Source organism: Castor canadensis, chromosome 10, assembly GCF_047511655.1.
Source record: "Castor canadensis chromosome 10, mCasCan1.hap1v2, whole genome shotgun sequence".
NCBI lineage: Eukaryota > Metazoa > Chordata > Mammalia > Rodentia > Castoridae > Castor > Castor canadensis.
Genome location: NC_133395.1, coordinates 87,646,602 through 87,666,805, shown reverse-complemented (window position 1 = coordinate 87,666,805; position 20,204 = coordinate 87,646,602). Strand labels below are relative to the sequence as shown.

Sequence of the window (20,204 nt, the reverse complement as noted above, 5' to 3'; positions counted from 1 at the left end):
ATCCCGGGTTCCTGCCGGCCTCCCGGGGCGTTTCTCCCAGGCAGGCCTTCGCGGCCACTACACGGGGCTGAGCACTCGAGTCCTCGGGCGTCACGGGGCCCGCGGCCACGCCAAGCACGCACGACTCCCGGGTCTCGTCTGCTCCTGGGTGCCCTGGGCCTCTTCCCTGTGCCGCTGCTGGGTCTTGTGCCCCTGCTTGGCCTCCTTCAGACCCGGCCCCGTGCTACGCGGCCACGTGCTACAGGATCGTGCCAGCAGAACTGGCCCTGGCTGAGCCCCGTACCCACCCTCCTGCCATCCCTGGCCCTGCTAGCAAATGGCAGAGATCCTCTGGCCTCCGAGCCCAGACAAAAATCCTGATGCAGTTGGCCGAGGGGCCGCAAACCAAGGCTTCGCTTGTTCCCGCTCAGGCCCCAGCCATACCCTCTTGTCCTTCGGCTGCTCGTGTGTGGGGTGGGGGAGAGGAGGGTGCGTGCCCGTGCGTGCGTGCGTGTTCTGGGTGTCTCTGCGTGGTGTGTGTGTGTGTGTGTGTGTGTGTGTGTGTGTGTGTGTGTGTTAGATGCCGTGCCTGGTGTAGGTGGGGAAGAGCAAGCCCTCACGCACAGAGCCCCATCACACACTGGGGCCGGGCCGAGGGGGTAAATCTGCTCGGCCTGATTGCGTTGGGCATACATTGCAGAAGGTGGGTTTTCCAAGGCGGAGCAGAGGGTCCCGGCACCTGAGGTTGTCCACGGGGAGAATGTCTGTTCCACGGGGTCAAGCGGTCCCTTCCGTCGTGCCCAAGCCCATGTGACCCCGAAGGCCAGGTGGCCCCGGTCCTTGAGCTGACTGAGGAGTGCTTTGAGACCCGGAGGGTGGCACAGGCGACTGGGCGCCAGCGGCGGCCCTCCCTCCCTTTGAGCGGGACGGGGAGCTGCCGCTGGCATCCGGAGCTCTGGCGGCCTGCGCCCTCTGTCCCTGTGACCGCAGGCTCTGCCGTGGGAGGCGGGATCCCACGTAGAGGTCGCGCGCTGGCTGCCCTGTCTTGGGTTGAGCGACGGAGCGCGACGTGGAGCAGCACCCGACTGAGGCTCCCTGCTTCTCTGTCCCCTGGCGTCTTGCCCTGGACCCAGTGCACCACCTTGTGGCGAGCCCAGGTGTGGCGCGTCCCGCTGTGGGGCCCGCTGGGTTGCAGGACCCACTTTCTCATGGCTTCCGCACGTCCCTCCCCGCCCGCCTGGAGGGCAGTTGGGGAGCGGTCCCCAACGAGGCCTGGGACCAACCTCGCTGGTGACCCGTGTCGCGGGCGCGCGCCCCAGGAGAGTGTGGGGAGGGGAGAGGATTCGGGGACGTAGCTGTGAGGATTCGGTGTGCGTGGGTCTGGCGGGTGGCCCGGACGGGGTCGGGGTCGTGGTCACGGTGGGTCGTTGTGGTGGTGGTGGTGGTGGTGCTGGGGGTGGTGGTGGTGGGGGGGGGGTGGTGGCGAAGTCCCCGAAGACAAAAGGAGCAGCGAGGGAGGGAGGAGCAAAAGCCTACAGCACCCGGTATTCCCAGGCGGTCTCCCATCCAAGTACTAACCAGGCCCGACCCTGCTTAGCTTCCGAGATCAGACGAGATCGGGCGCGTTCAGGGTGGTATGGCCGTAGACGCTAGCCGCCGCCTCCGGGAGCCCCAAGAGCCTGCCGAGGGCCCCGGCGTGCGTCTCCACGCTGCTCTCCTGGCACGGCTGGGAGTCCGGGTGGGGGCTGGCAGCCCGGGGCCAGCGGCCAGAGGCCCCGCGCGCCTGCTCGGGCAGCCGGTCTCGCCCAAGTGGCCGCTGGGTGGCTTTCTTCCCGAGGTGTCCTGCTGCCAGGACGAGGGTCAAGTTTTCTCGGGGGAAAATTTCTCAGTGCTCTCGGGCGCTTGTTCTTCTGGGAATGTCCACTGCTGTGGCCAAGGCGGGGGACGCACAGCTCGGGCCAGGGCAAGAAGCCGCCCTCCTCCGTCGCCTCCTGGAGCCGTATCCTTGGGTGGGTGTGTGGCTCCCAGCGGAGGTCTCGGGGACCCTTCCGGTCCTCTTCGTCCGGAAAGCGCCACTGCCCCTCCAGCCCATCAGGAAAACGGCAGCCGCGCCCTTCGCCGACCCGCTCCGCCCTCCTCCACACTCAGGGCCTGGGGCTGCGGGGCTGAATCGTGAGGCTTTCCAGCCCAGGACTTCACCTCTGGCCCCTTTCACACCCGGGATCTTGGGAAGAAGAAACAAAACCAAACACAGCCAAAGCCATCTCCTCCGACCCGGGGCCCCTCCACATCCCTTCCGATCCCGGGTTCCTGCCGGCCTCCCGGGGCGTTTCTCCCAGGCAGGCCTACGCGGCCACTACACGGGGCTGAGCACTCGAGTTCTCGGGCGTCACGGGGCCCGTGGCCACGCCAAGCACGCACGACTCCCGGGTCTCGTCTGCTCCTGGGTGCCCTGGGCCTCTTCCCTGTGCCGCTGCTGGGTCTTGTGCCCCTGCTTGGCCTCCTTCAGACCCGACACCGTGCTACGCGGCCACGTGCTACAGGATCGTGCCAGCAGAACTGGCCCTGGCTGAGCCCCGTACCCACCCTCCTGCCATCCCTGGCCCTGCTAGCAAATGGCAGAGATCCTCTGGCCTCCGAGCCCAGACAAAAATCCTGATGCAGTTGGCCGAGGGGCCGCAAACCAAGGCTTCGCTTGTTCCCGCTCAGGCCCCAGCCATACCCTCTTGTCCTTCGGCTGCTCGTGTGTGGGGTGGGGGAGAGGAGGGTGCGTCCCCGTGCGTGCGTGCGTGGTCTGGGTGTCTCTGCGTGTTGTGTGTGTGTGTGTGTGTGTGTGTTAGATGCCGTGCCTGGTGTAGGTGGGGAAGAGCAAGCCCTCACGCACAGAGCCCCATCACACACTGGGGCCGGGCCGAGGGGGTCAATCTGCTCGGCCTGATTGCGTTGGGCATACATTGCAGAAGGTGGGTTTTCCAAGGCGGAGCAGAGGGTCCCGGCACCTGAGGTTGTCCACGGGGAGAATGTCTGTTCCACGGGGGCAAGCGGTCCCTTCCGTCGTGCCCAAGCCCATGTGACCCCGGAGGCCAGGTGGCCCCAGTCCTTGAGCTGACTGAGGAGTGCTTTGAGACCCGGAGGGTGGCACAGGCGACTGGGCGCCAGCGGCGGCCCTCCCTCCCTTTGAGCGGGACGGGAAGCTGACGCTGGCATCCCGAGCTCTGGCGGCCTGCGCCCTCTGTCCCTGTGACCGCAGGCTCTGCCGTGGGAGGCGGGATCCCACGTAGAGGTCGCACGCTGGCTGCCCTGTCTTGGGTTGAGCGACGGAGCGCGACGTGGAGCAGCACCCGACTGAGGCTCCCTGCTTCTCTGTCCCCTGGCGTCTTGCCCTGGACCAAGTGCAACACCTTGTGGCGAGCCCAGGTGTGGCGCGTCCCGCTGTGGGGCCCGCTGGGGTGCAGGACCCACTTTCTCATGGCTTCCGCACGACCCTCCCCGCCCGCCTGGAGGGCAGTTGGGGAGCGGTCCCCAACGTGGCCTGGGACCAACCTCGCTGGTGACCCGTGTCGCGGGCGCGCGCCCCAGGAGAGTGTGGGGAGGGGAGAGGATTCGGGGACGTAGCTGTGAGGATTCGGTGTGCGTGGGTCTGGCGGGTGGCCCGGACGGGGTCGGGGTCGTGGTCACGGTGGGTCGTTGTGGTGGTGGTGGTGGTGGTGCTGGGGGTGGTGGTGGTGGGGGGGGGTGGTGGCGAAGTCCCCGAAGACAAAAGGAGCAGCGAGGGAGGGAGGAGCAAAAGCCTACAGCACCCGGTATTCCCAGGCGGTCTCCCATCCAAGTACTAACCAGGCCCGACCCTGCTTAGCTTCCGAGATCAGACGAGATCGGGCGCGTTCAGGGTGGTATGGCCGTAGACGCTAGCCGCCGCCTCCGGGAGCCCCAAGAGCCTGCCGAGGGCCCCGGCGTGCGTCTCCACGCTGCTCTCCTGGCACGGCTGGGAGTCCGGGTGGGGGCTGGCAGCCCGGGGCCAGCGGCCAGAGGCCCCGCGCGCCTGCTCTGGCAGCCGGTCTCACCCAAGTGGCCGCTGGGTGGCTTTCTTCCCGAGGTGTCCTGCTGCCAGGACGAGGGTCAAGTTTTCTCGGGGGAAAATTTCTCAGTGCTCTCGGGCGCTTGTTCTTCTGGGAATGTCCACTGCTGTGGCCAAGGCGGGGGACGCACAGCTCGGGCCAGGGCAAGAAGCCGCCCTCCTCCGTCGCCTCCTGGAGCCGTATCCTTGGGTGGGTGTGTGGCTCCCAGCGGAGGTCTCGGGGACCCTTCCGGTCCTCTTCGTCCGGAAAGCGCCACTGCCCCTCCAGCCCATCAGGAAAACGGCAGCCGCGCCCTTCGCCGACCCGCTCCGCCCTCCTCCACACTCAGGGCCTGGGGCTGCGGGGCTGAATCGTGAGGCTTTCCAGCCCAGGACTTCACCTCTGGCCCCTTTCACACCCGGGATCTTGGGAAGAAGAAACAAAACCAAACACAGCCAAAGCCATCTCCTCCGACCCGGGGCCCCTCCACATCCCTTCCGATCCCGGGTTCCTGCCGGCCTCCCGGGGCGTTTCTCCCAGGCAGGCCTTCGCGGCCACTACACGGGGCTGAGCACTCGAGTCCTCGGGCGTCACGGGGCCCGCGGCCACGCCAAGCACGCACGACTCCCGGGTCTCGTCTGCTCCTGGGTGCCCTGGGCCTCTTCCCTGTGCCGCTGCTGGGTCTTGTGCCCCTGCTTGGCCTCCTTCAGACCCGGCCCCGTGCTACGCGGCCACGTGCTACAGGATCGTGCCAGCAGAACTGGCCCTGGCTGAGCCCCGTACCCACCCTCCTGCCATCCCTGGCCCTGCTAGCAAATGGCAGAGATCCTCTGGCCTCCGAGCCCAGACAAAAATCCTGATGCAGTTGTCCGAGGGGCCGCAAACCAAGGCTTCGCTTGTTCCCGCTCAGGCCCCAGCCATACCCTCTTGTCCTTCGGCTGCTCGTGTGTGGGGTTGGGGAGAGGAGGGTGCGTCCCCGTGCGTGCGTGCGTGGTCTGGGTGTCTCTGCGTGGTGTGTGTGTGTGTGTGTGTGTGTGTTAGATGCCGTGCCTGGTGTAGGTGGGGAAGAGCAAGCCCTCACGCACAGAGCCCCATCACACACTGGGGCCGGGCCGAGGGGGTCAATCTGCTCGGCCTGATTGCGTTGGGCATACATTGCAGAAGGTGGGTTTTCCAAGGCGGAGCAGAGGGTCCCGGCACCTGAGGTTGTCCACGGGGAGAATGTCTGTTCCACGGGGGCAAGCGGTCCCTTCCGTCGTGCCCAAGCCCATGTGACCCCGAAGGCCAGGTGGCCCCGGTCCTTGAGCTGACTGAGGAGTGCTTTGAGACCCGGAGGGTGGCACAGGCGACTGGGTGCCAGCGGCGGCCCTCCCTCCCTTGAGCGGGACGGGGAGCTGCCGCTGGCATTCGGAGCTCTGGCGGCCTGTGCCCTCTGTCCCTGTGACCGCAGGCTCTGCCGTGGGAGGCGGGATCCCACGTAGAGGTCGCGCGCTGGCTGCCCTGTCTTGGGTTGAGCGACGGAGCGCGACGTGGAGCAGCACCCGACTGAGGCTCCCTGCTTCTCTGTCCCCTGGCGTCTTGCCCTGGACCCAGTGCACCACCTTGTGGCGAGCCCAGGTGTGGCGCGTCCCGCTGTGGGGCCCGAAGGGGTGCAGGACCCACTTTCTCATGGCTTCCGCACGTCCCTCCCCACCCGCCTGGAGGGCAGTTGGGGAGCGGTCCCCAACGTGGCCTGGGACCAACCTCGCTGGTGACCCGTGTCGCGGGCGCGCGCCCCAGGAGAGTGTGGGGAGGGGAGAGGATTCGGGGACGTAGCTGTGAGGATTCGGTGTGCGTGGGTCTGGCGGGTGGCCCGGACGGGGTCGGGGTCGTGGTCACGGTGGGTCGTTGTGGTGGTGGTGGTGGTGGTGGTGCTGGGGGTGGTGGTGGTGGTGGGGGGGTGGTGGCGAAGTCCCCGAAGACAAAAGGAGCAGCGAGGGAGGGAGGAGCAAAAGCCTACAGCACCCGGTATTCCCAGGCGGTCTCCCATCCAAGTACTAACCAGGCCCGACCCTGCTTAGCTTCCGAGATCAGACGAGATCGGGCGCGTTCAGGGTGGTATGGCCGTAGACGCTAGCCGCCGCCTCCGGGAGCCCCAAGAGCCTGCCGAGGGCCCCGGCGTGCGTCTCCACGCTGCTCTCCTGGCACGGCTGGGAGTCCGGGTGGGGGCTGGCAGCCCGGGGCCAGCGGCCAGAGGCCCCGCGCGCCTGCTCGGGCAGCCGGTCTCGCCCAGGTGGCCGCTGGGTGGCTTTCTTCCCGAGGTGTCCTGCTGCCAGGACGAGGGTCAAGTTTTCTCGGGGGAAAATTTCTCAGTGCTCTCGGGCGCTTGTTCTTCTGGGAATGTCCACTGCTGTGGCCAAGGCGGGGGACGCACAGCTCGGGCCAGGGCAAGCAGCCGCCCTCCTCCGTCGCCTCCTGGAGCCGTATCCTTGGGTGGGTGCGTGGCTCCCAGCGGAGGTCTCGGGGACCCTTCCGGTCCTCTTCGTCCGGAAAGCGCCACTGCCCCTCCAGCCCATCAGGAAAACGGCAGCCGCGCCCTTCGCCGACCCGCTCCGCCCTCCTCCACACTCAGGGCCTGGGGCTGCGGGGCTGAATCGTGAGGCTTTCCAGCCCAGGACTTCACCTCTGGCCCCTTTCACACCCGGGATCTTGGGAAGAAGAAACAAAACCAAACACAGCCAAAGCCATCTCCTCCGACCCGGGGCCCCTCCACATCCCTTCCGATCCCGGGTTCCTGCCGGCCTCCCGGGGCGTTTCTCCCAGGCAGGCCTTCGCGGCCACTACACGGGGCTGAGCACTCGAGTCCTCGGGCGTCACGGGGCCCGTGGCCACGCCAAGCACGCACGACTCCCGGGTCTCGTCTGCTCCTGGGTGCCCTGGGCCTCTTCGCTGTGCCGCTGCTGGGTCTTGTGCCCCTGCTTGGCCTCCTTCAGACCCGGCCCCGTGCTACGCGGCCACGTGCTACAGGATCGTGCCAGCAGAACTGGCCCTGGCTGAGCCCCGTACCCACCCTCCTGCCATCCCTGGCCCTGCTAGCAAATGGCAGAGATCCTCTGGCCTCCGAGCCCAGACAAAAATCCTGATGCAGTTGGCCGAGGGGCCGCAAACCAAGGCTTCGCTTGTTCCCGCTCAGGCCCCAGCCATACCCTCTTGTCCTTCGGCTGCTCGTGTGTGGGGTGGGGGAGAGGAGGGTGCGTCCCCGTGCGTGCGTGCGTGGTCTGGGTGTCTCTGCGTGGTGTGTGTGTGTGTGTGTGTGTGTGTTAGATGCCGTGCCTGGTGTAGGTGGGGAAGAGCAAGCCCTCACGCACAGAGCCCCATCACACACTGGGGCCGGGCCGAGGGGGTCAATCTGCTCGGCCTGATTGCGTTGGGCATACATTGCAGAAGGTGGGTTTTCCAAGGCGGAGCAGAGGGTCCCGGCACCTGAGGTTGTCCACGGGGAGAATGTCTGTTCCACGGGGGCAAGCGGTCCCTTCCGTCGTGCCCAAGCCCATGTGACACCGAAGGCCAGGTGGCCCCGGTCCTTGAGCTGACTGAGGAGTGCTTTGAGACCCGGAGGGTGGCACAGGCGACTGGGCGCCAGCGGCGGCCCTCCCTCCCTTTGAGCGGGACGGGGAGCTGCCGCTGGCATCTGGAGCTCTGGCGGCCTGCGCCCTCTGTCCCTGTGACCGCAGGCTCTGCCGTGGGAGGCGGGATCCCACGTAGAGGTCGCGCGCTGGCTGCCCTGTCTTGGGTTGAGCGACGGAGCGCGACGTGGAGCAGCACCCGACTGAGGCTCCCTGCTTCTCTGTCCCCTGGCGTCTTGCCCTGGACCCAGTGCACCACCTTGTGGCGAGCCCAGGTGTGGCGCGTCCCGCTGTGGGGCCCGCTGGGGTGCAGGACCCACTTTCTCATGGCTTCCGCACGTCCCTCCCCGCCCACCTGGAGGGCAGTTGGGGAGCGGTCCCCAACGTGGCCTGGGACCAACCTCGCTGGTGACCCGTGTCGCGGGCGCGTGCCACAGGAGAGTGTGGGGAGGGGAGAGGATTCGGGGACGTAGCTGTGAGGATTCGGTGTGCGTGGGTCTGGCGGGTGGCCCGGACGGGGTCGGGGTCGTGGTCACGGTGGGTCGTTGTGGTGGTGGTGGTGGTGGTGGTGCTGGGGGTGGTGGTGGTGGGGGGGGGGTGGTGGCGAAGTCCCCGAAGACAAAAGGAGCAGCGAGGGAGGGAGGAGCAAAAGCCTACAGCACCCGGTATTCCCAGGCGGTCTCCCATCCAAGTACTAACCAGGCCCGACCCTGCTTAGCTTCCGAGATCAGACGAGATCGGGCGCGTTCAGGGTGGTATGGCCGTAGACGCTAGCCGCCGCCTCCGGGAGCCCCAAGAGCCTGCCGAGGGCCCCGGCGTGCGTCTCCACGCTGCTCTCCTGGCACGGCTGGGAGTCCGGGTGGGGGCTGGCAGCCCGGGGCCAGCGGCCAGAGGCCCCGCGCGCCTGCTCGGGCAGCCGGTCTCGCCCAGGTGGCCGCTGGGTGGCTTTCTTCCCGAGGTGTCCTGCTGCCATGACGAGGGTCAAGTTTTCTCGGGGGAAAATTTCTCAGGGCTCTCGGGCGCTTGTTCTTCTGGGAATGTCCACTGCTGTGGCCAAGGCGGGGGACGCACAGCTCGGGCCAGGGCAAGCAGCCGCCCTCCTCCGTCGCCTCCTGGAGCCGTATCCTTGGGTGGGTGCGTGGCTCCCAGCGGAGGTCTCGGGGACCCTTCCGGTCCTCTTCGTCCGGAAAGCGCCACTGCCCCTCCAGCCCATCAGGAAAACGGCAGCCGCGCCCTTCGCCGACCCGCTCCGCCCTCCTCCACACTCAGGGCCTGGGGCTGCGGGGCTGAATCGTGAGGCTTTCCAGCCCAGGACTTCACCTCTGGCCCCTTTCACACCCGGGATCTTGGGAAGAAGAAACAAAACCAAACACAGCCAAAGCCATCTCCTCCGACCCGGGGCCCCTCCACATCCCTTCCGATCCCGGGTTCCTGCCGGCCTCCCGGGGCGTTTCTCCCAGGCAGGCCTTCGCGGCCACTACACGGGGCTGAGCACTCGAGTCCTCGGGCGTCACGGGGCCCGCGGCCACGCCAAGCACGCACGACTCCCGGGTCTCGTCTGCTCCTGGGTGCCCTGGGCCTCTTCCCTGTGCCGCTGCTGGGTCTTGTGCCCCTGCTTGGCCTCCTTCAGACCCGACCCCGTGCTACGCGGCCACGTGCTACAGGATCGTGCCAGCAGAACTGGCCCTGACTGAGCCCCGTACCCACCCTCCTGCCATCCCTGGCCCTGCTAGCAAATGGCAGAGATCCTCTGGCCTCCGAGCCCAGACAAAAATCCTGATGCAGTTGGCCGAGGGGCCGCAAACCAAGGCTTCGCTTGTTCCCGCTCAGGCCCCAGCCATACCCTCTTGTCCTTCGGCTGCTCGTGTGTGGGGTGGGGGAGAGGAGGGTGCGTCCCCGTGCGTGCGTGCGTGGTCTGGGTGTCTCTGCGTGGTGTGTGTGTGTGTGTGTGTGTGTGTTAGATGCCGTGCCTGGTGTAGGTGGGGAAGAGCAAGCCCTCACGCACAGAGCCCCATCACACACTGGGGCCGGGCCGAGGGGGTCAATCTGCTCGGCCTGATTGCGTTGGGCATACATTGCAGAAGGTGGGTTTTCCAAGGCAGAGCAGAGGGTCCCGGCACCTGAGGTTGTCCACGGGGAGAATGTCTGTTCCACGGGGGCAAGCGGTCCCTTCCGTCGTGCCCAAGCCCATGTGACCCCGAAGGCCAGGTGGCCCCGGTCCTTGAGCTGACTGAGGAGTGCTTTGAGACCCGGAGGGTGGCACAGGCGACTGGGCGCCAGCGGCGGCCCTCCCTCCCTTTGAGCGGGACGGGGAGCTGCCGCTGGCATCCGGAGCTCTGGCGGCCTGCGCCCTCTGTCCCTGTGACCGCAGGCTCTGCCGTGGGAGGCGGGATCCCACGTAGAGGTCGCGCGCTGGCTGCCCTGTCTTGGGTTGAGCGACGGAGCGCGACGTGGAGCAGCACCCGACTGAAGCTCCCTGCTTCTCTGTCCCCTGGCGTCTTGCCCTGGACCCAGTGCACCACCTTGTGGCGAGCCCAGGTGTGGCGCGTCCCGCTGTGGGGCCCGCTGGGGTGCAGGACCCACTTTCTCATGGCTTCCGCACGTCCCTCCCCGCCCGCCTGGAGGGCAGTTGGGGAGCGGTCCCCAACGTGGCCTGGGACCAACCTCGCTGGTGACCCGTGTCGCGGGCGCGCACCCCAGGAGAGTGTGGGGAGGGGAGAGGATTCGGGGACGTAGCTGTGAGGATTCGGTGTGCGTGGGTCTGGCGGGTGGCCCGGACGGGGTCGGGGTCGTGGTCACGGTGGGTCGTTGTGGTGGTGGTGGTGGTGGTGGTGCTGGGGGTGGTGGTGGTGGTGGGGGGGGTGGTGGCGAAGTCCCCGAAGACAAAAGGAGCAGCGAGGGAGGGAGGAGCAAAAGCCTACAGCACCCGGTATTCCCAGGCGGTCTCCCATCCAAGTACTAACCAGGCCCGACCCTGCTTAGCTTCCGAGATCAGACGAGATCGGGCGCGTTCAGGGTGGTATGGCCGTAGACGCTAGCCGCCGCCTCCGGGAGCCCCAAGAGCCTGCCGAGGGCCCCGGCGTGCGTCTCCACGCTGCTCTCCTGGCACGGCTGGGAGTCCGGGTGGGGGCTGGCAGCCCGGGGCCAGCGGCCAGAGGCACCGCGCGCCTGCTCGGGCAGCCGGTCTCGCCCAGGTGGCCGCTGGGTGGCTTTCTTCCCGAGGTGTCCTGCTGCCAGGACGAGGGTCAAGTTTTCTCGGGGGAAAATTTCTCAGTGCTCTCGGGCGCTTGTTCTTCTGGGAATGTCCACTGCTGTGGCCAAGGCGGGGGACGCACAGCTCGGGCCAGGGCAAGCAGCCGCCCTCCTCCGTCGCCTCCTGGAGCCGTATCCTTGGGTGGGTGCGTGGCTCCCAGCGGAGGTCTCGGGGACCCTTCCGGTCCTCTTCGTCCGGAAAGCGCCACTGCCCCTCCAGCCCATCAGGAAAACGGCAGCCGCGCCCTTCGCCGACCCGCTCCGCCCTCCTCCACACTCAGGGCCTGGGGCTGCGGGGCTGAATGGTGAGGCTTTCCAGCCCAGGACTTCACCTCTGGCCCCTTTCACACCCGGGATCTTGGGAAGAAGAAACAAAACCAAACACAGCCAAAGCCATCTCCTCCGACCCGGGGCCCCTCCACATCCCTTCCGATCCCGGGTTCCTGCCGGCCTCCCGGGGCGTTTCTCCCAGGCAGGCCTTCGCGGCCACTACACTGGGCTGAGCACTCGAGTCCTCGGGCGTCACGGGGCCCGCGGCCACGCCAAGCACGCACGACTCCCGGGTCTCGTCTGCTCCTGGGTGCCCTGGGCCTCTTCCCTGTGCCGCAGCTGGGTCTTGTGCCCCTGCTTGGCCTCCTTCAGACACGACTCCGTGCTACGCGGCCATGTGCTACAGGATCGTGCCAGCAGAACTGGCCCTGGCTGAGCCCCGTACCCACCCTCCTGCCATCCCTGGCCCTGCTAGCAAATGGCAGAGATCCTCTGGCCTCCGAGCCCAGACAAAAATCCTGATGCAGTTGGCCGAGGGGCCGCAAACCAAGGCTTCGCTTGTTCCCGCTCAGGCCCCAGCCATACCCTCTTGTCCTTCGGCTGCTCGTGTGTGGGCTGGGGGAGAGGAGGGTGCGTCCCCGTGCGTGCGTGCGTGGTCTGGGTGTCTCTGCGTGGTGTGTGTGTGTGTGTGTGTGTGTGTGTGTGTGTTAGATGCCGTGCCTGGTGTAGGTGGGGAAGAGCAAGCCCTCACGCACAGAGCCCCATCACACACTGGGGCCGGGCCGAGGGGGTCAATCTGCTCGGCCTGATTGTGTTGGGCATACATTGCAGAAGGTGGGTTTTCCAAGGCGGAGCAGAGGGTCCCGGCACCTGAGGTTGTCCACGGGGAGAATGTCTGTTCCACGGGGGCAAGCGGTCCCTTCCGTCGTGCCCAAGCCCATGTGACACCGAAGGCCAGGTGGCCCCGGTCCTTGAGCTGACTGAGGAGTGCTTTGAGACCCGGAGGGTGGCACAGGCGACTGGGCGCCAGCGGCGGCCCTCCCTCCCTTTGAGCGGGACGGGGAGCTGCCGCTGGCATCTGGAGCTCTGGCGGCCTGCGCCCTCTGTCCCTGTGACCGCAGGCTCTGCCGTGGGAGGCGGGATCCCACGTAGAGGTCGCGCGCTGGCTGCCCTGTCTTGGGTTGAGCGACGGAGCGCGACGTGGAGCAGCACCCGACTGAGGCTCCCTGCTTCTCTGTCCCCTGGCGTCTTGCCCTGGACCCAGTGCACCACCTTGTGGCGAGCCCAGGTGTGGCGCGTCCCGCTGTGGGGCCCGCTGGGGTGCAGGACCCACTTTCTCATGGCTTCCGCACGTCCCTCCCCGCCCGCCTGGAGGGCAGTTGGGGAGCCGTCCCCAACGTGGCCTGGGACCAACCTCGCTGGTGACCCGTGTCGCGGGCGCGCGCCCCAGGAGAGTGTGGGGAGGGGAGAGGATTCGGGGACGTAGCTGTGAGGATTCGGTGTGCGTGGGTCTGGCGGGTGGCCCGGACGGGGTCGGGGTCGTGGTCACGGTGGGTCGTTGTGGTGGTGGTGGTGGTGGTGGTGCTGGGGGTGGTGGTGGTGGTGGGGGGGTGGTGGCGAAGTCCCCGAAGACAAAAGGAGCAGCGAGGGAGGGAGGAGCAAAACCCTACAGCACCCGGTACTCCCAGGCGGTCTCCCATCCAAGTACTAACCAGGCCCGACCCTGCTTAGCTTCCGAGATCAGACGAGATCGGGCGCGTTCAGGGTGGTATGGCCGTAGACGCTAGCCGCCGCCTCCGGGAGCCCCAAGAGCCTGCCGAGGGCCCCGGCGTGCGTCTCCACGCTGCTCTCCTGGCACGGCTGGGAGTCCGGGTGGGGGCTGGCAGCCCGGGGCCAACGGCCAGAAGGCCCGCGCGCCTGCTCGGGCAGCCGGTCTCGCCCAGGTGGCCGCTGGGTGGCTTTCTTCCCGAGGTGTCCTGCTGCCAGGACGAGGGTCAAGTTTTCTCGGGGGAAAATTTCTCAGTGCTCTCGGGCGCTTGTTCTTCTGGGAATGTCCACTGCTGTGGCCAAGGCGGGGGATGCACAGCTCAGGCCAGGGCAAGCAGCCGCCCTCCTCCGTCGCCTCCTGGAGCCGTATCCTTGGATGGGTGCGTGGCTCCCAGCGGAGGTCTCGGGGACCCTTCCGGTCCTCTTCGTCCGGAAAGCGCCAATGCCCCTCCAGCCCATCAGGAAAACGGCAGCCGCGCCCTTCGCCGACCCGCTCCGCCCTCCTCCACACTCAGGGCCTGGGGCTGCGGGGCTGAATCGTGAGGCTTTCCAGCCCAGGACTTCACCTCTGGCCCCTTTCACACCCGGGATCTTGGGAAGAAGAAACAAAACCAAACACAGCCAAAGCCATCTCCTCCGACCCGGGGCCCCTCCACATCCCTTCCGATCCCGGGTTCCTGCCGGCCTCCCGGGGCGTTTCTCCCAGGCAGGTCTTCGCGGCCACTACACGGGGCTGAGCACTCGAGTCCTCGGGCGTCACGGGGCCCGCGGCCACGCCAAGCACGCACGACTCCCGGGTCTCGTCTGCTCCTGGGTGCCCTGGGCCTCTTCCCTGTGCCGCTGCTGGGTCTTGTGCCCCTGCTTGGCCTCCTTCAGACCCGGCCCCGTGCTACGCGGCCACGTGCTACAGTATCGTGCCAGCAGAACTGGCCCTGGCTGAGCCCCGTACCCACCCTCCTGCCATCCCTGGCCCTGCTAGCAAATGGCAGAGATCCTCTGGCCTCCGAGCCCAGACAAAAATCCTGATGCAGTTGGCCGAGGGGCCGCAAACCAAGGCTTCGCTTGTTCCCGCTCAGGCCCCAGCCATACCCTCTTGTCCTTCGGCTGCTAGTGTGTGGGGTGGGGGAGAGGAGGGTGCGTCCCCGTGCGTGCGTGCGTGGTCTGGGTGTCTCTGCGTGGTGTGTGTGTGTGTGTGTGTGTGTGTTAGATGCCGTGCCTGGTGTAGGTGGGGAAGAGCAAGCCCTCACGCACAGAGCCCCATCACACACTGGGGCCGGGCCGAGGGGGTCAATCTGCTCGGCCTGATTGCGTTGGGCATACATTGCAGAAGGTGGGTTTTCCAAGGCGAAGCAGAGGGTCCCGGCACCTGAGGTTGTCCACGGGGAGAATGTCTGTTCCACGGGGGCAAGCGGTCCCTTCCGTCGTGCCCAAGCCCATGTGACCCCGAAGGCCAGGTGGCCCCGGTCCTTGAGCTGACTGAGGAGTGCTTTGAGACCCGGAGGGTGGCACAGGCGACTGGGCGCCAGCGGGGGCCCTCCCTCCCTTTGAGCGGGACGGGGAGCTGCCGCTGGCATCCGGAGCTCTGGCGGCCTGCGCCCTCTGTCCCTGTGACCGCAGGCTCTGCCGTGGGAGGCGGGATCCCACGTAGAGGTCGCGCGCTGGCTGCCCTGTCTTGGGTTGAGCGACGGAGCGCGACGTGGAGCAGCACCCGACTGAGGCTCCCTGCTTCTCTGTCCCCTGGCGTCTTGCCCTGGACCCAGTGCACCACCTTGTGGCGAGCCCAGGTGTGGCACGTCCCGCTGTGGGGCCCGTTGGGGTGCAGGACCCACTTTCTCATGGCTTCCGCACGTCCCTCCCCGCCCGCCTGGAGGGCAGTTGGGGAGCGGTCCCCAACGTGGCCTGGGACCAACCTCGCTGGTGACCCGTGTCACGGGCGCGTGCCCCAGGAGAGTGTGGGGAGGGGAGAGGATTCGGGGACGTAGCTGTGAGGATTCGGTGTGCGTGGGTCTGGCGGGTGGCCCGGACGGGGTCGGGGTCATGGTCACGGTGGGTCGTTGTGGTGGTGGTGGTGGTGGTGGTGCTGGGGGTGGTGGTGGTGGTGGGGGGGGTGGTGGCGAAGTCCCCGAAGACAAAAGGAGCAGCGAGGGAGGGAGGAGCAAAAGCCTACAGCACCCGGTATTCCCAGGCGGTCCCCCGTCCAAGTACTAACCAGGCCCGACCCTGCTTAGCTTCCGAGATCAGACGAGATCGGGCGCGTTCAGGGTGGTATGGCCGTAGACGCTAGCCGCCGCCTCCGGGAGCCCCAAGAGCCTGCCGAGGGCCCCGGCGTGCGTCTCCACGCTGCTCTCCTGGCACGGCTGGGAGTCCGGGTGGGGGCTGGCAGCCCGGGGCCAGCGGCCAGAGGCCCCGCGCGCCTGCTCGGGCAGCCGGTCTCGCCCAGGTGGCCGCTGGGTGGCTTTCTTCCCGAGGTGTCCTGCTGCCAGGACGAGGGTCAAGTTTTCTCGGGGGAAAATTTCTCAGTGCTCTCGGGCGCTTGTTCTTCTGGGAATGTCCACTGCTGTGGCCAAGGCGGGGGACGCACAGCTCGGGCCAGGGCAAGCAGCCGCCCTCCTCCGTCGCCTCCTGGAGCCGTATCCTTGGGTGGGTGCGTGGCTCCCAGCGGAGGTCTCGGGGACCCTTCCGGTCCTCTTCGTCCGGAAAGCGCCACTGCCCCTCCAGCCCATCAGGAAAACGGCAGCCGCGCCCTTCGCCGACCCGCTCCGCCCTCCTCCACACTCAGGGCCTGGGGCTGCGGGGCTGAATCGTGAGGCTTTCCAGCCCAGGACTTCACCTCTGGCCCCTTTCACACCCGGGATCTTGGGAAGAAGAAACAAAACCAAACACAGCCAAAGCCATCTCCTCCGACCCGGGGCCCCTCCACATCCCTTCCGATCCCGGGTTCCTGCCGGCATCCCGGGGCGTTTCTCCCAGGCAGGCCTTCGCGGCCACTACACGGGGCTGAGCACTCGAGTCCTCGGGCGTCACGGGGCCCGCGGCCACGCCAAGCACGCACGACTCCTGGGTCTCGTCTGCTCCTGGGTGCCCTGGGCCTCTTCCCTGTGCCGCTGCTGGGTCTTGTGCCCCTGCTTGGCCTCCTTCAGACCCGACCCCGTGCTACGCGGCCACGTGCTACAGGATCGTGCCAGCAGAACTGGCCCTGGCTGAGCCCCGTACCCACCCTCCTGCCATCCCTGGCCCTGCTAGCAAATGGCAGAGATCCTCTGGCCTCCGAGCCCAGACAAAAATCCTGATGCAGTTGGCCGAGGGGCCGCAAACCAAGGCTTCGCTTGTTCCCGCTCAGGCCCCAGCCATACCCTCTTGTCCTTCGGCTGCTCGTGTGTGGGGTGGGGGAGAGGAGGGTGCGTCCCCGTGCGTGCGTGCGTGGTCTGGGTGTCTCTGCGTGGTGTGTGTGTGTGTGTGTGTGTGTGTTAGATGCCGTGCCTGGTGTAGGTGGGGAAGAGCAAGCCCTCACGCACAGAGCCCCATCACACACTGGGGCCGGGCCGAGGGGGTCAATCTGCTCGGCCTGATTGCGTTGGGCATACATTGCAGAAGGTGGGTTTTCCAAGGCAGAGCAGAGGGTCCCGGCACCTGAGGTTGTCCACGGGGAGAATGTCTGTTCCACGGGGGCAAGCGGTCCCTTCCGTCGTGCCCAAGCCCATGTGACCCCGAAGGCCAGGTGGCCCCGGTCCTTGAGCTGACTGAGGAGTGCTTTGAGACCCGGAGGGTGGCACAGGCGACTGGGCGCCAGCGGCGGCACTCCCTCCCTTTGAGCGGGACGGGGAGCTGCCGCTGGCATCCGGAGCTCTGGCGGCCTGCGCCCTCTGTCCCTGTGACCGCAGGCTCTGCCGTGGGAGGCGGGATCCCACGTAGAGGTCGCGCGCTGGCTGCCCTGTCTTGGGTTGAGCGACGGAGCGCGACGTGGAGCAGCACCCGACTGAGGCTCCCTGCTTCTCTGTCCCCTGGCGTCTTGCCCTGGACCCAGTGCACCACCTTGTGGCGAGCCCAGGTGTGGCACGTCCCGCTGTGGGGCCCGTTGGGGTGCAGGACCCACTTTCTCATGGCTTCCGCACGTCCCTCCCCGCCCGCCTGGAGGGCAGTTGGGGAGCGGTCCCCAACGTGGCCTGGGACCAACCTCGCTGGTGACCCGTGTCACGGGCGCGTGCCCCAGGAGAGTGTGGGGAGGGGAGAGGATTCGGGGACGTAGCTGTGAGGATTCGGTGTGCGTGGGTCTGGCGGGTGGCCCGGACGGGGTCGGGGTCATGGTCACGGTGGGTCGTTGTGGTGGTGGTGGTGGTGGTGGTGCTGGGGGTGGTGGTGGTGGTGGGGGGGGTGGTGGCGAAGTCCCCGAAGACAAAAGGAGCAGCGAGGGAGGGAGGAGCAAAAGCCTACAGCACCCGGTATTCCCAGGCGGTCCCCCGTCCAAGTACTAACCAGGCCCGACCCTGCTTAGCTTCCGAGATCAGACGAGATCGGGCGCGTTCAGGGTGGTATGGCCGTAGACGCTAGCCGCCGCCTCCGGGAGCCCCAAGAGCCTGCCGAGGGCCCCGGCGTGCGTCTCCACGCTGCTCTCCTGGCACGGCTGGGAGTCCGGGTGGGGGCTGGCAGCCCGGGGCCAGCGGCCAGAGGCCCCGCGCGCCTGCTCGGGCAGCCGGTCTCGCCCAGGTGGCCGCTGGGTGGCTTTCTTCCCGAGGTGTCCTGCTGCCAGGACGAGGGTCAAGTTTTCTCGGGGGAAAATTTCTCAGTGCTCTCGGGCGCTTGTTCTTCTGGGAATGTCCACTGCTGTGGCCAAGGCGGGGGACGCACAGCTCGGGCCAGGGCAAGCAGCCGCCCTCCTCCGTCGCCTCCTGGAGCCGTATCCTTGGGTGGGTGCGTGGCTCCCAGCGGAGGTCTCGGGGACCCTTCCGGTCCTCTTCGTCCGGAAAGCGCCACTGCCCCTCCAGCCCATCAGGAAAACGGCAGCCGCGCCCTTCGCCGACCCGCTCCGCCCTCCTCCACACTCAGGGCCTGGGGCTGCGGGGCTGAATCGTGAGGCTTTCCAGCCCAGGACTTCACCTCTGGCCCCTTTCACACCCGGGATCTTGGGAAGAAGAAACAAAACCAAACACAGCCAAAGCCATCTCCTCCGACCCGGGGCCCCTCCACATCCCTTCCGATCCCGGGTTCCTGCCGGCATCCCGGGGCGTTTCTCCCAGGCAGGCCTTCGCGGCCACTACACGGGGCTGAGCACTCGAGTCCTCGGGCGTCACGGGGCCCGCGGCCACGCCAAGCACGCACGACTCCTGGGTCTCGTCTGCTCCTGGGTGCCCTGGGCCTCTTCCCTGTGCCGCTGCTGGGTCTTGTGCCCCTGCTTGGCCTCCTTCAGACCCGACCCCGTGCTACGCGGCCACGTGCTACAGGATCGTGCCAGCAGAACTGGCCCTGGCTGAGCCCCGTACCCACCCTCCTGCCATCCCTGGCCCTGCTAGCAAATGGCAGAGATCCTCTGGCCTCCGAGCCCAGACAAAAATCCTGATGCAGTTGGCCGAGGGGCCGCAAACCAAGGCTTCGCTTGTTCCCGCTCAGGCCCCAGCCATACCCTCTTGTCCTTCGGCTGCTCGTGTGTGGGGTGGGGGAGAGGAGGGTGCGTCCCCGTGCGTGCGTGCGTGGTCTGGGTGTCTCTGCGTGGTGTGTGTGTGTGTGTGTGTGTGTGTTAGATGCCGTGCCTGGTGTAGGTGGGGAAGAGCAAGCCCTCACGCACAGAGCCCCATCACACACTGGGGCCGGGCCGAGGGGGTCAATCTGCTCGGCCTGATTGCGTTGGGCATACATTGCAGAAGGTGGGTTTTCCAAGGCAGAGCAGAGGGTCCCGGCACCTGAGGTTGTCCACGGGGAGAATGTCTGTTCCACGGGGGCAAGCGGTCCCTTCCGTCGTGCCCAAGCCCATGTGACCCCGAAGGCCAGGTGGCCCCGGTCCTTGAGCTGACTGAGGAGTGCTTTGAGACCCGGAGGGTGGCACAGGCGACTGGGCGCCAGCGGCGGCACTCCCTCCCTTTGAGCGGGACGGGGAGCTGCCGCTGGCATCCGGAGCTCTGGCGGCCTGCGCCCTCTGTCCCTGTGACCGCAGGCTCTGCCGTGGGAGGCGGGATCCCACGTAGAGGTCGCGCGCTGGCTGCCCTGTCTTGGGTTGAGCGACGGAGCGCGACGTGGAGCAGCACCCGACTGAGGCTCCCTGCTTCTCTGTCCCCTGGCGTCTTGCCCTGGACCCAGTGCACCACCTTGTGGCGAGCCCAGGTGTGGCGCGTCCCGCTGTGGGGCCCGCTGGGGTGCAGGACCCACTTTCTCATGGCTTCCGCACGTCCCTCCCCGCCCGCCTGGAGGGCAGTTGGGGAGCGGTCCCCAACGTGGCCTGGGACCAACCTCGCTGGTGACCCGTGTCTCGGGCGCGCGCCCCAGGAGAGTGTGGGGAGGGGAGAGGATTCGGGGACGTAGCTGTGAGGATTCGGTGTGCGTGGGTCTGGCGGGTGGCCCGGACGGGGTCGGGGTCGTGGTCACGGTGGGTCGTTGTGGTGGTGGTGGTGGTGGTGGTGCTGGGGGTGGTGGTGGTGGTGGGGGGGTGGTGGCGAAGTCCCCGAAGACAAAAGGAGCAGCGAGGGAGGGAGGAGCAAAAGCCTACAGCACCCGGTATTCCCAGGCGGTCCCCCATCCAAGTACTAATCAGGCCCGACCCTGCTTAGCTTCCGAGATCAGACGAGATCGGGCGCGTTCAGGGTGGTATGGCCGTAGACGCTAGCCGCCGCCTCCGGGAGCCCCAAGAGCCTGCCGAGGGCCCCGGCGTGCATCTCCACGCTGCTCTCTTGGCAAGGCTGGGAGTCCGGGTGGGGGCTGGCAGCCCGGGGCCAGCGGCCAGAGGCCCCGCGCGCCTGCTCGGGCAGCCGGTCTCGCCCAGGTGGCCGCTGGGTGGCTTTCTTCCCGAGGTGTCCTGCTGCCAGGATGAGGGTCAAGTTTTCTCGGGGGAAAATTTCTCAGTGCTCTCGGGCGCTTGTTCTTCTGGGAATGTCCACTGCTGTGGCCAAGGCGGGGGACGCACAGCTCGGGCCAGGGCAAGCAGCCGCCCTCCTCCGTCGCCTCCTGGAGCCGTATCCTTGGGTGGGTGCGTGGCTCCCAGCGGAGGTCTCGGGGACCCTTCCGGTCCTCTTCGTCCGGAAAGCGCCACTGCCCCTCCAGCCCATCAGGAAAACGGCAGCCGCGCCCT

The 20,204-nt window shown here is 67.5% G+C and overlaps 9 non-coding genes across 9 annotated transcripts; all 9 read right to left on the bottom strand.

Annotated features, from left to right (window-relative positions):
* Nucleotides 1-1,508: 1,508 nt before the first annotated feature.
* LOC141411604 (5S ribosomal RNA) lies at nt 1,509-1,627 on the bottom strand. Its single transcript, XR_012436444.1, has one exon. It is a non-coding gene; the product is annotated as a 5S ribosomal RNA (ribosomal RNA).
* Nucleotides 1,628-3,767: 2,140 nt separating this feature from the next.
* On the bottom strand, nt 3,768-3,886 carry LOC141413596 (5S ribosomal RNA). The gene has a single exon (XR_012438387.1). It is a non-coding gene; the product is annotated as a 5S ribosomal RNA (ribosomal RNA).
* A 2,143-nt stretch (nt 3,887-6,029) lies between these two features.
* On the bottom strand, nt 6,030-6,148 carry LOC141413595 (5S ribosomal RNA). The gene has a single exon (XR_012438386.1). It is a non-coding gene; the product is annotated as a 5S ribosomal RNA (ribosomal RNA).
* A 2,144-nt stretch (nt 6,149-8,292) lies between these two features.
* LOC141413594 (5S ribosomal RNA) lies at nt 8,293-8,411 on the bottom strand. The gene has a single exon (XR_012438385.1). It is a non-coding gene; the product is annotated as a 5S ribosomal RNA (ribosomal RNA).
* A 2,145-nt stretch (nt 8,412-10,556) lies between these two features.
* Nucleotides 10,557-10,675, bottom strand: LOC141413593 (5S ribosomal RNA). The gene has a single exon (XR_012438384.1). It is a non-coding gene; the product is annotated as a 5S ribosomal RNA (ribosomal RNA).
* A 2,152-nt stretch (nt 10,676-12,827) lies between these two features.
* Nucleotides 12,828-12,946, bottom strand: LOC141412771 (5S ribosomal RNA). The gene has a single exon (XR_012437613.1). It is a non-coding gene; the product is annotated as a 5S ribosomal RNA (ribosomal RNA).
* Nucleotides 12,947-15,091: 2,145 nt separating this feature from the next.
* Nucleotides 15,092-15,210, bottom strand: LOC141412649 (5S ribosomal RNA). Its single transcript, XR_012437491.1, has one exon. It is a non-coding gene; the product is annotated as a 5S ribosomal RNA (ribosomal RNA).
* Nucleotides 15,211-17,355: 2,145 nt separating this feature from the next.
* Nucleotides 17,356-17,474, bottom strand: LOC141412648 (5S ribosomal RNA). The gene has a single exon (XR_012437490.1). It is a non-coding gene; the product is annotated as a 5S ribosomal RNA (ribosomal RNA).
* Nucleotides 17,475-19,618: 2,144 nt separating this feature from the next.
* On the bottom strand, nt 19,619-19,737 carry LOC141412447 (5S ribosomal RNA). The gene has a single exon (XR_012437287.1). It is a non-coding gene; the product is annotated as a 5S ribosomal RNA (ribosomal RNA).
* Between the last annotated feature and the right edge of the window lie 467 nt (nt 19,738-20,204).